Source organism: Oxyura jamaicensis, chromosome 1 (assembly GCF_011077185.1).
Source record: "Oxyura jamaicensis isolate SHBP4307 breed ruddy duck chromosome 1, BPBGC_Ojam_1.0, whole genome shotgun sequence".
In the NCBI taxonomy this organism is placed as follows: Eukaryota; Metazoa; Chordata; class Aves; order Anseriformes; family Anatidae; genus Oxyura; species Oxyura jamaicensis.
Genome location: NC_048893.1, coordinates 189,068,820 through 189,084,780, shown reverse-complemented (window position 1 = coordinate 189,084,780; position 15,961 = coordinate 189,068,820). Strand labels below are relative to the sequence as shown.

At 43.5% G+C, this 15,961-nt stretch overlaps 1 protein-coding gene and 1 long non-coding RNA gene across 11 annotated transcripts in view; both read left to right on the top strand.

Annotated features, from left to right (window-relative positions):
• GRIA4 (glutamate ionotropic receptor AMPA type subunit 4) overlaps nucleotides 1-15,961 on the top strand; it is a 236,995-nt gene that overhangs the window by 43,435 nt on the left and 177,599 nt on the right. The gene's annotated exons all lie outside the window — the stretch shown is intronic.
• Nucleotides 9,305-15,961, top strand: part of LOC118167833 — a 19,980-nt gene continuing 13,323 nt past the window's right edge. The window contains exon 1 of the long non-coding RNA XR_004751263.1: nucleotides 9,305-9,504. This is a non-coding gene — a long non-coding RNA (uncharacterized LOC118167833). The remainder of the gene's footprint in view (nucleotides 9,505-15,961) is intronic.

Below are 15,961 nucleotides of genomic sequence, written 5' to 3'. Positions count from 1 at the left end.
CAGCTTTGGACCTGGGGTATTGGACATAGGACAATTCTTGGCTTTCATTTTGGACAAGCTGTTTTAAGTCCTAGCCTGCATGGTTGAGTGTGGTTCCTGTAATGCCTTGCACAGCCAGCAAAGCTGAAACAAATTCTAGTTAGTGATTACTGAGGACATTGATGTATAGTACTTAATGTGCAGTCAAGATTAGGCAGGTTTTAGCTACATTCATGCATGTATGTGAGTGATCTGATATTTTATCATGTGATGTATAAGCTGAACCAACTTAAATCAACGAAAGAAGAAATTATATGTGAGGATACATCATAGCTGCTATCAGTGGATTTGAATGTAAGACTGAGTCCCTCAGCTTGCATACTGTTTGCCTGGGAAAGATGGAGGTTTGGCAAGAGCAATGTGTGAGGTTTCAAGTCAGACACTTACTTGGTATGCATTAACAGGCTCAGTTTCAAACTGATATTAAAATAAAGTTGTAGCTACATGCTCCTAACCATGTATCAGTGTCTCTAAGGGTAATAAATGGAATAGGAGAGGTCTGTCATTTAACAAAATCTATAGCTATATTTGTTCTGCAGACACTTCCTGTATAAAGGACAGTATTTAAATTGTCTACTGTCATTTCATGTATTTTTACTTCTCCCAAATAAAACCGAAGCATTAGCCAAGTTAACCACTTATCTCGTAACTGTAACTGATGAGAATGTATAAGATGCCAATGCTTTTTTTTCTTTTTCTTTTTTTTTTCTTTCTTTTTTCCATTATTTTATGTAATTTGGAATTATAAAAAGTATTGATGATGACTTTAGATCAGGAATGCATAGTAGCTTGTTTAGTCACTCTTCCTTTTTTTTTTTCTTTCTTTCTTTTTTTTCTTTCTTTTTTTTTGGGGGGGGGTGGGGAGGGGTGCCTTAAGCTACCAGGAAAATCATTTACTATGTCACAAAAAGTCCTGCCTTATTAGTTAAATAAGAATATTTCCCTACAGATATTTTCACATGTAATGCTATTTCCCATATTTCACAAGCTGTTTGCAGTTTAAACTTAATCATATTTGCCTCTCTGTCATTTAGGCTTTTTAGAATTACCTTAGAGATCTAGATCTTATTTGGATATTTATGGCATAATTAGATTTGACGTATCGTACTTTGTTTATCTCAGTTAATGCCTAAAGGCTTGATTCTAATCTCAGATCTGCAGAGGCACAGCACTAAATTTGGAATAAAATCTGTACCTGAGAGTCTAATACCAGCCTTTGTCCAAGACAGTTACTCTGCTCTCCTCTTGTCTCCTAAAATGTATTAGTTTGGAAAGATGTATTTGTATTTAGTCTAACAGGAGATAATGGCAGAAAGTGGAGCCAGTCTGCAGGATTCTAGTCTCTTGTACTTTTGCTTCCTCTCTACATCCTTGTAAAGCTAGCATATGAACATATTTTATTTACTAGAATAAGTATGGCTTTTGAACCTTCAATACTCTGCCACAAAAAGACCTGATCACCTCTACTTTCACTTTTTATCTTTTCTCTCTATTTTTAATAATGCAGAAATCTAATTATAAAATTCAGCTTTCCTAGAAAGTCATTCTGAACTGATAATGTTCCCCAAAGAACTTTATTCTCATAAATCAATGAATGAATCATCATTGACAATTTGTATTTCATCCCCACTAAATAAAAGCTATTTTTTGGTTATCTTTCTTCATGTGCATTCTGTGAGGATAACCAGGCATGTTACTGTGACGAATTCACATCTTTCTCTGCTTTAAAAACGTTTTGGAATATCGTTGATGTGTATGGTCATACCATGCTGTAGATCCTCCCCACAGCACTCGAGTACAGCTGTAGTTCTAGAAAGGAAATTGTAATATGTATGGGCTGGGGATGAATCATTTTTTACTGCTATTTTTTTTGTGTGTTTGGAGCAAGCTGAATTACAATATGGAAGTATATATTTACAATATACATATTACAATGTGGAAAGTGTTACATTTCCTTGTCTTGTATGTGTTGGCAAAGCTCTTTCATTTTCCTCTTCCAAGACACATGCTTTGATCAAGGGATTTGGTAACATGCTAGAATTTGCCACCTTGCTGGTTTGTCATGTGAAGACTGGTCATATTTGAAAACAAAAATGCTTAGCTGGTGTACATTAATGAGGCAGCTGGCATGGGGAACCTTCCTGTGTTCAGCTGTAAGAAAACAGTGTAGGTCAGGAAAGCTGTGGCTTAAATAGGTTCACTGCTTTTGATTGAAACCCTAAAATATTTTTACCGGAAAATCAGAGTTGCTTCTCCAGCTCAGAGCTGGGTCCCTTTGTACTCTAACCAGGATAGCTTTGCTCATCCCTAATTTAGGTGTGGTGTAATGCAATCTAAGGATTTCGGTTGATAGGAAATATATTTCAACTTCATAATCAGCTATTTATGGCATTTGAACACTAAACAGAGTAAATTAAACTCTATGTCCATATTCAGTCTTTCTGGATGTGATTTTGTAAAAGGGAGCCTTTTAAAAATGTAGACAACTCCCAGAATATTTAGTTCTAGGTGGTTTCTTTGAAGACTTGTAATGCATTTGTGTATTTCCTGAATGAGCTAAAGTATGGGAGAGGTATGTTTGAAATATCTGCTGTAACAGTTTGAAAATATGTAATTTTATTTTGAAGGTTACTTATAATGTTATGCTTTTAAGGAAAAACAATATGTGAAATCAAAGTTTGCTGACATGCACTGCCTTTTACAACTTAGTAAACAAAATATGCTACAGGTTTGAGCTACATTTAAACAGAACAGCACACATAATATTGTCTAAAATTCTTATAAAAATACAGGCATCTAGCCTAATTTTTCTGGTATAATATTTAGATGCAGAATACGAGTTTTGTATTCATAAGGTGGAGGGAAGTGTCTTGCTTTTGGAGTTTGGGCACACAGTAGAAAAAAAAAAAAATAGTGCTGAAAATTAATGTTCTTAAAGAATGTCAGTTCTTATTGGACTGTTTGTGTTGCTTTGGAGAAAATATGGCTTTATTAGGAAAAGACAAATGAATATTCTTTACTCATTATTCAGAGGTTCTGCATACAATAATTAGCCCTATGTTTTTTCTCTGATTTTCAAATTATAGAGTACAAATAAATTTTAATTGCTAATGATTTATAAAAAGTTATTAATTTCATTATAATGGAATGTTGATACTGTGGAAAATTATGAATGCAGTAAGCATTTTAGACAAGAGTAGGGCAATAATTATTGTTACTATTAGTATTCCAGTATTATCCAAAATTTACTGAGCTCTTAGAACCTCAGAGGACAGCACAGCCTGCATCTTAAAAAATGCATAAAGCAGCAAGAACAGATGTAATAGACAGGGACTCAGATTGATGCTAGGCCAATGTCTCATTATTTACAGGTTTGCTTCTGTCTGAATCTAAATTTAACATATTTGCAGTATTTAAGCTGTTGCTGTCTGCACTAATCCATCTAAGTCAGGAATGGCCAACTTGTGGCTCTTGGGTAGCCTATGTGTAATTCCCTGCCAGGGTGTTATCCAGGACTGTGGTGAAGCGTCACTGGATAAATTAAATCCACAGTTGTGGGAGCTAGAGGATGCTCTCAAGGCCAGTGTGGCACCCTAGCACCATGCCCCAGTCTGGGACAGTGAAAGCTCACACGTCATCCATTGGGTATGAACTGCTCCCGGGCTTTGCACCTACTTCTCTGCTCCACTGCCTTGTGGCTTCGTAGTCCCTCATGGGAACATGCTGTCTTTTATTTTAACCCTCATGAAGTTTCCTGACACTTTGCATGTAGCATCAGGATATTGGGCCACTTCTAGTCTTTTTTTTCTCCAGCATATCCCAGCTAGAGTGATGTGGGGTTTGTACCTGTGCCCATACCATGCACTTCTGAGAGCAGGGGAACAAAGAGTATCACAGAATCACAGAACTGTAGGGGTTGGAAGGGACCTCTAATGATCATCAGGTCCAACCCCCTGCCAAAGCAGGTTCCTCAGAGCAGGCTGCCCAGGTAGGCGTCCAGACGGGCCTTGAATATCTCCAGAGAAGGAGACTCCACAACCTCTCTAGGCAGCCTGTTCCAGTGCTCCGTCACTCTCACCGTGAAGAAGTTCTTCCGCATGTCGGGGCGGAACTTCCTGTGTTCTATTTTGCAGCCATTGCCCCTTGTCCTATCCCCACAAACCACTGAGAAGAGGTTAGCCACATCCTTCTGTCTCCCACCCCTCAGATATTTGTACACATTGATAAGATCCCCTCTCAGTCTTCTCTTCTCCAGGCTGAACAGACCCAGGTCTCTCAGCCTTTCTTCATATGGAAGATGCTTCAGGGCCCGTATCATCTTTGTGGCCCTCCGCTGGACTCTTTCCAGGAGATCCTTGTCTTTTTTGTACCAGGGAGCCCGGAACTGGACACAGTACTCCAGGTGAGGCCTGACCAGGGCAGAGTAGAAGGGGAGGATCACCTCCCTTGACCTGCTGGCCACTCTCCTTTTAATGCACGCCAGGATCCCATTGGCCCTCTTGGCCACCAGGGCACACTGCTGGTTCATGGTCAACCTGTCGTCCACCAGGACCCCCTGGTCCTTCTCCTCAGAGCTCCTCTCCAGCAGGTCATCCCCCAGCCTGTACTGATACTTCCGGTTGTTCCTTCCCCAGGTTCAGGACTCTACACTTGCTCTTATTAAATCTCATTTGGTTTCTTCCTGCCCATCTCTCCAGCCGGTCCAGGTCTCACTGAATGGCAGCACAGTCTTCTGGCGTGTCAGCCACTCCTCCCAGCTTTGTGTTGTCGGCGTACTTGCTGAGGGCAGAAACTATTCCCTCATCAAGGTCGTTGATGAAGATGTTGAACAAGACCGGACCCAGCATCGACCCCTGGGGAACACCACTAATCACAGGTCTCCAGCCAGACTCTGCTCCACCGATCACCACCCTCTGAGCTCAGCCAGTCAGACAGTTCTCAACCCACCTCGCCGTCCACTCATCTATCCCACACTTTCTCAGCTTTGCTAGTAGGATGTTATGGGAGACAGTATCGAAAGCCTTGCTAAAGTCAAGGTAGATGACATCCACCACTCTCCCCCCATCTACCCAGCTGGTGATGCCATCATAGAAGGCAACGAGGTTGGTTGAGCATGACTTCCCCTTGGTGAATCCATGCTGACTACTCCTCATAACCTTCTTCTCTTCCAATTGCTTGGAGATGGCATCCAGAACAAGCTGCTCCAACACCTTTCCAGGGACAGAGGTGAGACTGACTGGCCTGTAGTTTCCCGGATCTTCCTCCCTGCCCTTCTTGAAGACTGGAGTGACATTGGCTATCCTCCAGTTTTCAGGCACCTCACCCTTTCTCCAGGACCTTTCAAAGATGATAGAGAGCGGTTCAGCGATCACATCTGCCAGCTCCGTTAGCACACACGGATGCATCCCATCAGGACCCATGGATTTGTGTGAGTTGAGCCCACTCAGACACTCCTGAAGCACTCTCACGTCCATCAGGGGGGAGCCCTCCATTTCCCAGACCCTTTGTCCTATTGCTAATATCTAACCTAAACCTCCCCTGGCGCAACTTTAGCCCATTCCCCCTCGTCCTGTCACCAGGCACGTGGGAGAATAGACCAACTGCCACCTCACTACAGCCTCCCTTCAGGTACATGTAGAGTGCAATAAGGTTGCCCCTGAGCCTCCTCTTCTCCAGGCTAAAAGTTCCAGCTCCCTCAGCCGCTACTCGTAAGACTTGTTCTCCAGACCCTTCACCAGCTTTGTAGCCCTTCTCTGGACTCGCTCGAGCACCTCCATGTCCTTCTTGTAGCGAGGGGCCCAAAACTGAACGCGGTACTCGAGGTGCGGCCTCACCAGAGCTGAGTACAGGGGGACAATCACTTCCCTGGACCTGCTGGCCACGCTGTTTCTTATGCAAGCCAGGATGCTGCTGGCCTTCTTGGCCACCTGAGCACACTGCTGGCTCATATTCAGCTGATGGTAAACCACTACTCCCAGGTCCTTCTCTGCCAGGCAGCTTTCTAACCACACATCTCCCAGCCTGTAGCGCTGTTTGGGATTGTTGTTCCCCAGGTGCAGGACCCGGCACTTGGCCTTGTTGAACTTCATACCGTTGGCCTCGGCCCATCGGTCCAGCTTATCCAGATCCTCCTGCAGAGCCTTCCTACCCTTGAGCAGATCGAAACACACACCTAACTTGGTGTCGTCTGCAAACTTGCTGAGGGTGCACTCGATCCCCTCGTCCAGATCATCGATGAAAATGTTAAAGAGGACTGGTCCCAGTACCGAGCCCTGGGGGACTCCACTAGTGATCGGCCTCCAACTGGATTTGACTCATTTTTGAAGAGAATGCTGTGGGGAACGGTGTCAAATGCCTTACTGAAGTCAAGGTAGACGACGTCCACAGCCTTTCCCTCATCCACTAAGCATGTCACCTTGTCATAGAAGGAGATCAGGTTCTTCAAGCAGGACCTGCCCTTCATAAACCCATGCTGACTAGGCCTGATTGCCTGCTTGCCCTGCAACTGCCACATGATGATACCCAAGATATTCTACTCCCTGGCACTGATGTTAAACTAACAGGCCTATAGTTCCCCGGGTCTACCCTCCGGCCTTTCTTGTAGATGGGCGTCGCGTTTGCTAGCCGCCAGTCAACTGGGACCTCCCCCGATAGCCAGGACTGCCGATAAATGATGGAAAGCGGCTTGGCCAGCTCCTCCGCCAGTTCTCTCAGTACCCTCGGGTGGATCCCATCCAGCCCCATCGACATGCATACATCCAAGTGCTGTAGCAGGTCGCCAACCATTTCCTCGTGGATTGTGGGGGCCACATTCTGCTCCCCATCCCCTTCCACCAGTTCATGGTACTGGGCGTCCAGAGAACAACTGGTTTTGCTGTTAAAGACTGAGGAAAAGAAGGCATTAAGTACCTCAACTTTTTCCTCATCTCTGGTTACTAATTTTCCCCCCGCATCCAGTAAAGGGTGGAGATTCTCCTTAGTCCTCCTTTTTGTGTTGATGTATTTATAAAAACATTTTTTGTTGTCCTTAACAGCAGTGGCCAGATTGAGCTCCAGATGAGCTTTGGCCTTTCTGATTTTGTCCCTGCACCGCCTCGCAGCATCCTTGTAGTCCCCCTGAGTGGCCCGCCCTCTTTTCCAAAGATTATAAACCCTCTTTTTTCTCCTAAGCTCGAGCCACAGCTCTCTGCTCAGCCAGGCCGGTCTTCTTCCACGCCGGCTCGTCTTTGGGCACATGGGGACAGACCGCTCCTGAGCCATTAAGATTTCTTTCTTGAAGAGTGCCCAGCCTTCCTGGGGTCCTCTGTCTTTCTGAACCGCCTCCCAAGGGACTCTGCCAACCAGAGTCTTGAACAGCTCAAAGTCAGCCCTCAGGAAGTCCAAGACAGCGATTTTACTGGTCCCCTTCCTGACTTCGCCAAGTTTCGAGAACTCTACCATCTTGTGGTCACTCTGCCCAAGACAGCCCCCGACCATCTCCCACCAGTCCTTCTGTTAGTGAACAGAAGGTCTAGCGGGGCTCCTCCCCTGGTAGGCTCACCAACCAGCTGCATCAGGAAGTTATCTTCCATGCTCTCCAGAAACCTCCTGGACTGCTTTCTCTGGGCTCTGTTGTGTTTCCAGGATATGTCTGGGAAGTTGAAGTCCCCCACAAGAACAAGCGCTGATGATTTCGCAACTTCTGCCAGCTGCCTGTAGAACTCCTCATCCGTCCCCTCATCCTGGTTTGGCGGTCTATAACAGACCCCCATCAGGATGCTTCCCTTGTTGGCCTTTCTGCTGATCCTAACCCATAGCGACTCCACCTTGTCATTCCCAGCCTCAAGTTCGATGACGTCAAAACACTCTCTAATATAGAGAGCCACTCCACCACCCCTTCTGTGCTGCCTGTCCCTTCTGAAGAGCCTATAGCCAGACATTGCAGCACTCCAGTCATGAGAGTGGTCCCACCACTTTTCCGTGATGGCAACCAAGTCATAGCCTGCGTGCTGCACAATGGCTTCCAGCTTCTCCTGCTTGTTGCCCATGTTGCATGCATTAGTGTAAATGCACTTCAGCTGGGCCTTAGCCTTCTCCCTCAGCCTTGCACTGTTCCCCCTGGCACACCTCCAACAGGCTTTGTTTCATCCCCACCCCCCTTCTTACCTAGTTTAAAGCCCTCTCAATGAGCCCTGCCAGCTCCTGGGCCAGGATCCGTTTTCCCCTTGCGGACAGTTGGAACCCATCTGTAGCCATCAGGCCAGGTGCCGAGTAGAGTGCCCCGTGGTCAAAGAACCCAAAACTTCTGCGTTGGCACCAGCCTCTGAGCCACGTGTTTATCAGGTGGGCTTTCCGTGTCCTCTCTGAACCATTCCCTGCCACTGTAGGAATGGACGAAAACACCACCTGTACTCCCGCTCCATCCACTAACCGTCCCAGCCCCCTGAAGTCCCTGAAGGCTTTAGCCTTCCTCGTTGCGTCCCTGCAGGCCCTGACAACATGTCTATAATCCTTCCAAGAGGACAGGCCCTTTTTCCACATTTCATAGACCTTCCTCTTCCTTTTGATCCTATCGATGAGCTCCTTGCTCATCCACTCAGGTTTCCTGCCCCCCTTCCCCGATTTCCTATTTTCGGGATGCACCGATCCTGAGCACGGAAGAAGTTCTGCTTAAATGTAGCCCAGCTCTCACAAGCACCCTTGCCTTCTAGCAACCTAGACCATGAGATACTCCCACGCAGGTCCCAGAAGAGGTCGAAGTTGGCTCTTCGAAAGTCCAGGGTAGCAATCCTGCTTTTAGCCTTACTTCCTCTGCCTAGTTCCATCTGGAACTCCACCATCTCATGGTCGCTGCATCCTAGGCTGCCCCCAACCTTCACATCCCTAACAAGGCCATCCCTGTTGGTACAAACAAGGTCCAGGAGCACCCCCTGCCTCGTCAGCTCCTCCACCACCTGCTTCAGAAAATTGTCCTCAATGCATTGTAGGAACCATTTGGACTGCGTGTGCCTGGCTGAGTTGCTTACCCAGCAGATGTCTGGGTAATTAAAGTCCCCCATGAGGACCAGCGCTCGTGATCGTGAGGCTACTAGCAGCTGCTCGTAGAAGGCCTCATCGACCTCCTCCTCCTGGTCTGGTGACCTGTAGTAGACCCCCACCACCTTGTTCCTCATACCAGCCCACCCCTTAATTCTCACCCACAAGCTCTTTACTTGTCCTTCACCCTCCCCCAGGTGGAGCTGGGTACACTCTAATTACTCCCTCACATAAAGGGCAACCCCACCCCCTCACTTCCCCAGCCGGTCTTTCCTAAAGAGGATATAGCCCTCTGTGACAGCGTTCCAGTCATGCGAGCTGTCCCACCACATCTCAGTGATCGCAACGAGATCGTGGCCCCGTGACCGAACATAGATCTTGAGCTCATCCTGTTTATTTCCCATGCTCTGCACATTGGTGTACAGGCACTTTAGGGAAGCAGCAGGTGCAGTTACCCCTGGGGGGATGCAAGAAGAAGAAGAGTAATTCCAGAAGAGACCCAGCAGGGAGTAGGAGAGCTATTCCAAACGTTCCAGAGAGGGTGAGCTTGTTGCAGTCAAAACATGGAGGAGAAGAAGGGCTTATCTGGGAGAAATGCAACAAATGAGGCATAAACAATGGTGTCATGACTATTTGCTTTTAATTTGTTGCAGCTGGAGAACTCAGAGTTGAGGCTGTGATGAGAAGAAGCCAGGGAGACCCTGGCAGAGATGACAGTTACACATCCCAGAAGGGATGAGTGTAATCTCTGGGAGACCAATATGCAGGCATCTCTGTGAATCAGGGTCTGAGAAGGTACAATATGAGGTAAAGAAAAGATGACTTAGATACAGTGGGAAAAAAGAAGTAGTAAGTATCAGGCATGACCTGTGTGGTTAAGTTAGGTGAGGAAAAGGACCTGAGGGTCCTGGTGGACATCAAGCTGAATGTGAGCCAGAAATACACCTTTTCTGCAAAGAAGTCTAATGGTAAGCTGGGAGGCATAAGGAAACTACTGCAGCAAGCCAAGAGATCCTTCCCCTCTATTCAGCACTGGGGAGACCACACATGTGGAATACTCTGTCCCTCAGTACAAGAGAGACGTGGACATACCAGAAAGCATCTTATTGAAAAGCTACCAAGATGATGAAGGGACTGGAGCATCTTCTTTACAAGAAGAGCATGTGAGAGCTGCGACTGTTCAGTCTGGAGAAGAGGAGGCTCAGGGGCAATCTTATCTATAAATGTCTATAAATACATGAAGGGAGGGTACAAAGAGGATGAAGCCAGACACTTTTCAGTGGTGTCCAGTGCCAGGAAAAGAGGCAATGGGCACAAACGGGAACACAGGAGGTTCTGTCTAAACATCAGCAAGCACTTCTTTTTTTGTGTTTTGGTGACAGAGCACTGGCACAGGTTGCCCAGAGAGGCCATGGAGTCTCCTCCTTGGAAATCCTCAAAAGTCGCCTGGATATGGTCTTGGGCAATCTGCTCTAAGTGACCATGTTTAAGCAGGGTGGATGGACCAGACCTCCAGAGGTACTGTTTCAACTTCATTCTGGGATTCTCTAATCCTGTGAAAATTACGTTGAGCTATGTCAGAACTGTATGGGGAAGCATAAGTAATTCTGGAGAAAACCAAAGTTCTCTTGTTTGGCCTTAGTGAGTTTAAGCAGATGTTGTGAGATTATGTGAGGTTGATTTATGGAATTGAGTAAATGGACACAGGGCATCATTAAAGAAGTAGTAAGTGAATATTACCTGACAGTGTTCGAGCAAGCAAATTCACAATAAGAATGAGGAGAAAGGCAACTTCAAGAGGAGCAATTAAAGGAGAAAGACATGAAAGGCTTAGGTGCTGTGGAAGATGGGCAATCAGTGAATGTGGGTAGAAAATCACATTTGAGCTGGAAAAAAAACAAAAAAAACAAAAAAAAAAAAAACAAACTAGAACTACCATTCACTGTTTTCCAGTTTCCCAACTGGTGGTAAATTAACATATGTCAACTAGTTTAAATTTACAACAGCTGGAAATCAGATCATCAGTACTGAAATGGTGGCATATATAAAATGGACAAAGAGACCCGATAAATAACTTACTTGACCTTTATATATTATTTATAAAGAGCTATGCATGCAAATTGCTAAGCACTTTTCATTTTCATTGACTTCAATATTCAACCTGCATTGCTTCAGTCTACCAAAGAGGGAAGTTAAATTAATTGGAGGATTTACCCCAGTCAGTAGAACATGCTCTATTCTGCTACCCTAGTAATGTGAACCGGCTTTGTAGTCATACCCAAGAGAAGATTTTAAATAGATCGGTGCAAAAAGTAACCATGTTTTTATGGTACTGGTGGAAAAAAAAAAAAATCCTCTACTATGAATTCTTTTAAATACGATTTATGTTTAAGAAGTCGTTCTGTACAACAATTTGGGAAAAAAAAAAAAAAAAAAAAAAAAAGTAAGGCAGATTAAGCTCTGTTTTATGCAGGGGTGTTAACTGGGACTGGACCATCCAGGAAACTTATTGCAGGTCAAGTAGTTATTTATATAAGGTGCCATATTCACATCAAAGAGCAAGTGCAAATGGAAACCATTGCAGCTGTATAACTGCTCACAGGAGATGGGTTGACAGTCACAGTCAGGATTTGCAGTTTTCTGCACTGGGTCATTTATGCATAGGTTCCCCAAAGCCTATGGGCTGAGTACTTCAGGCTGTGCTGTGAATCAATAAAAGTGTCTGCTACCAGAAGCTATGACTCTAGCACGTTATTTTAAATTCAGCTTTGGAAACAAGAAAGACCTTCATAGATTTATAACCCATTCTTTCTCTGAAAGAACAATCCTTTTGTTGCAAATATACCTGTTACCACTCTCAGATGTGATTAGATTGACCATTTGGTACAATTAAAAAATAAACAAAAAACCTGTGTTTTTTTTTTTTAAAAAAAAAAAAAAATGAAAATTTCATCTTTTATTTTTTATATTTTTTTCCTAAATCGATTTTAATAGGGCAAGTAAAATACTTTAGCCTACATCATGAGTGTGTTTAGACAAGAACCTGTTTCTGTTTCTTCTGACCTAAAAATCTGTTTATGCAGTACATCATGGTAGATTGACAGCAAGGGCTCCCAAATGTCTCTTCCTTTCTTCTAAATATATGTGACATAGGGTGGACTAACAGTAGCTCATTCCTTAGATAGGCAGAGGCGAGTTTCTCCTGGTGGAAGAAGGCAGCATTCAGGCATCAACAGCATTTGTCCTTGAGAGTGACAAAGTGTTAATCACGCTAACTGTAAGCTTTACAAATGAAGAAAATTGTGTAGGGATTATCTGGATTTCCTCTTGGGTTTGTGTTTCTTGTACAAGTGACTGAAAGGTATGCTTTTTATTCTCTCAAACATTAAACATTTTTTTGTCTTCATTAATTCTGTGTCTACCAAAATAACTCAGTTTAACTGCCCTACAAATCAGTAGTGTTTTTGTTTTTTTTTACAGAGTAGAGAATATCTGTCATGGTACCTTAAGAGCTTTCAGCCTTGGTGCTGTTGGATGGGATCAGACAGATTTCATCACTCAGTGTATTTTCATGTCAATGTCATCCTTCACCCAACTCACACAACAACATTGCTGGCAAGGTGTTTGCAGGTCTAGTTGTCTGAGGCATTAGTGTTTCTGTCTCTGCTTATGGGGATTATGGGGTTATGCTATACATTTCAGAGGCAGGATCAGTCCTTCATATTGAGGTTAAATTATGCCTTAGTTTCACTCTGCCCCAGTTCATTGTACAATTTGTGCAAGCTTAAGTATCCTGCTCTACTCTGTGCTGGTGCAGCCTCACCTCGAGTACTGTGTGCAGTTCTGGGCACCACAGCACAAAAAGGACATTCAACTAACTATTGGAGAGTGTCCAGAGGAGGGCGACGAAGATGGTGAAGGGCCTGGAGAGGAAAACATAACGAGGAGTGGCTGAGGTCACTGGGCCTGTTCAGCCTGGAGAAGAGGAGGCTGAGGGGAGACCTCATCACGGTCTACAACTTCCTCACGAGGGGGAGTGGAGAGGCAGGTGACCTATTCTCCATAAACATCAGTGATAGGACCCGTGGGAATGGGGTTAAGCAGGGGAAGTTTAGGATGGACATAAGGAAGAGGTTCTTCACCGAGAGGGTGGTTGCACACTGAAACAGGTTCCCCACTGAAGCAGTCACTGCACCAAGCCTGTCTGAATTTAAGAAGCGATTGGACTGTGCACTTAGTCACATGGTCTAAACTTTTGGGTAGACCTGTGCAGTGTGAGGAGTTAGACTTGATGATCCTTACGGGTCCCTTCCAACTCGGGATATTCTATGATTCTATGATTCTATCTTTTTTCTATCCTTCTATAATTTAAGTCTATGCAGACTAGCAGCTACAACTACTAGCAGCTACTTTTCCATCCTTCATAAATGTTTTTCTGATAGCATATTCTTTAGGGAAGCAAATTTAAAATTAAATTTTCTTTGGAATTTTCTTTTTCCCTTTCCTTTCCTTATCCCCTTATTTTTGCATTGTTTCTTTTCTTAAAAAAAAAAAAAAAAAAAAAAAAAAAAAACTAGCTGAAAAAGTTAGCTGAATTAGCCATGGTAAAGGCACTGAGTCCCAAGTCCCACCCAGCCACTCTCTCATTCACCCTTTCAGCAGGACAAGGGGAGAAAACGGGATGAAAAAAAGCTCAAGGTGAGGACAGGGAGTGAACAAACACAGGACTTACTCTCACACTTTTTCTCTTCACCCTACCATGTGGCATTTTGCCCTTTCTTAAATATGTTTTCCCTGAGAAGCCACCAAAGTGGCTGCTGGCCCTGGCCATGCCCTATGGCAGGGCTGTTGGGGCAGCTAAAACTGGCTGGAACAAGATGGAACTGGACAGAACTGGATGGAATTGGCTGTGCCTGGCATGGGGCAGCCCTGACCTCTCCTAATGGAGGCCCCTGTAATCCCACCACCAACAGTTTCACACCTTCACCTGATACAGAGATACACAACCCAATGTAAACATCTGAAGGAATATTTTTCTTCCCAACCCCAGGTACATTTTCTTCATTCTGTCTTCCAGCAGTTCTAGACTAAAGGTTTTTTTTTTTTCTGTGTTAATGTGTGGGTGTGTGTATGAAAGCTCACTCTCTCTTTGTATAAATAGAGTTGATATTTTTCAAATTATGATACTTGATTCCTAAAATGTTACTTCTTGTTGCTCAGGTTTCTCTTTTGTCTTTGATTCTTCCCCCCATGTTTTTTTTCCACAGTCTACTCTTGAGTAAGCTTTACTGCTCTGTATTTATCAATATTCCTCTGCCTTGTGGTGGACTGTTAGAGATTCCCCATATTTGTTGTTACTGTTATGGATTAAATTTAAATTAATCCCTGTTACTAGGCCTGATCACTTCTTCCTGCTCTCATGTGGTAATGAACCTTGTTCATTCCCACATCCTTGGCCAAAACTTGGTGATGCCTCTTCTACTCTTCTGGATGGTATTAGCAATTTCTCTTTTCTTCTTGCTCTGCTCCATTGCCTCCAGGAATAAATTGGATTTCTTCTTGGGCATCTTTTTGTGTTTTCTGTGGGCATAACTGTTTTCTTCACCCTCCAACCTTTATTTGGGCACTGCTGTAGCTACTATACCTACTTCACATTTGCACTACTTTTACATGAATTTTTGTATCTTACAGTTTTTGACAAATATACATATATATTATTTATATATAAATATTAACATTTCCTCTCATTATACTTTAACCACAGTTATAACTGGTTTAACAGCATAAAATGTCTTTCCCAGATGCTGGCACTATATTCCATATTGAAAACTATATTTTTCCTTTCTCCGTGAGATAATGTTTGTTCTGATTGTTTCAACCTATTTCTCTTTCTCAGCCACAAATCATTTACATATTAATGGACTCTTCTGTCACTAGGACAACTGAGAATCACAGGCATTACAAATGGGAATATTTAGACTTGAAAGCTGAATATTTGGAAGGTGCTGACTAGGCTTCCCTGAAGAACTTCCTTGTTGTGAAGAAAGCTTAACAATATGAATTATTATTTGTTGAGTCTCTGGACAGTTTTTGAGCAAAACATACACCTGAGGTGAGAACATCCAGTTTCATCTTCCAAAGTCTAAAAATGTGATCAGTGCTGTTTTTAACAAGTTGTTCAAAACCTGAGTCACTCAATCTTAACTTCAGAACAATTGGTATTTTGTGAAATCCAAGCCAACTGTTCTTGTCTTAAAAAAAAATGCCTTCATATTGCCATTCTTTTAAAGCTACTGTATATTCTGATGTGCTTATTTAAAATTTTGAAAGTGATAAAATATATATTATTATTTGTGATCATTGAATATCAGGTATATTTTCAGTTACATAGCTTTTAGATTTAGACTGCCCAAATCATGCTAGTGTTTTGAGTAATACTAGAGTCAGTTATGGACAAGCTACATGTTCAAAAATCCTGTTTCTGCTATGTTCATAGATTTGTTTCATATTTAAGCAGCATTCTGTGAATACACTAATAATTGTAGATACAATGAAAATCAAATAATCATATTAGATGGTATATGTTTAAATCACTTATGAATATCCTGAGCTGGAAAATGAAAAAGACTAATTCCACCGTTCCTCCTCCCCTTAACCCAGACTGTAACTCTGGTCAAGTGGCCATCATGGAAGTTGCAGTCTGGCTGGAGAGCTCTGTGCCAGGAGAGGATGAAAAATTGACCTCAGAAGGAAGTGAATAAGGATAGATAGTTCTTAAAGAAAATCTTCTAGGCCACATAATAAATAAATAAATAGATAAACTAAGGAAAAAGAAATGAAAGAGAGAGAGAAAGAGAGCAAAGGAAGGAAGGAAGGAAGGAAGGAAGGAAGGAAGGAAGGAAGGAAG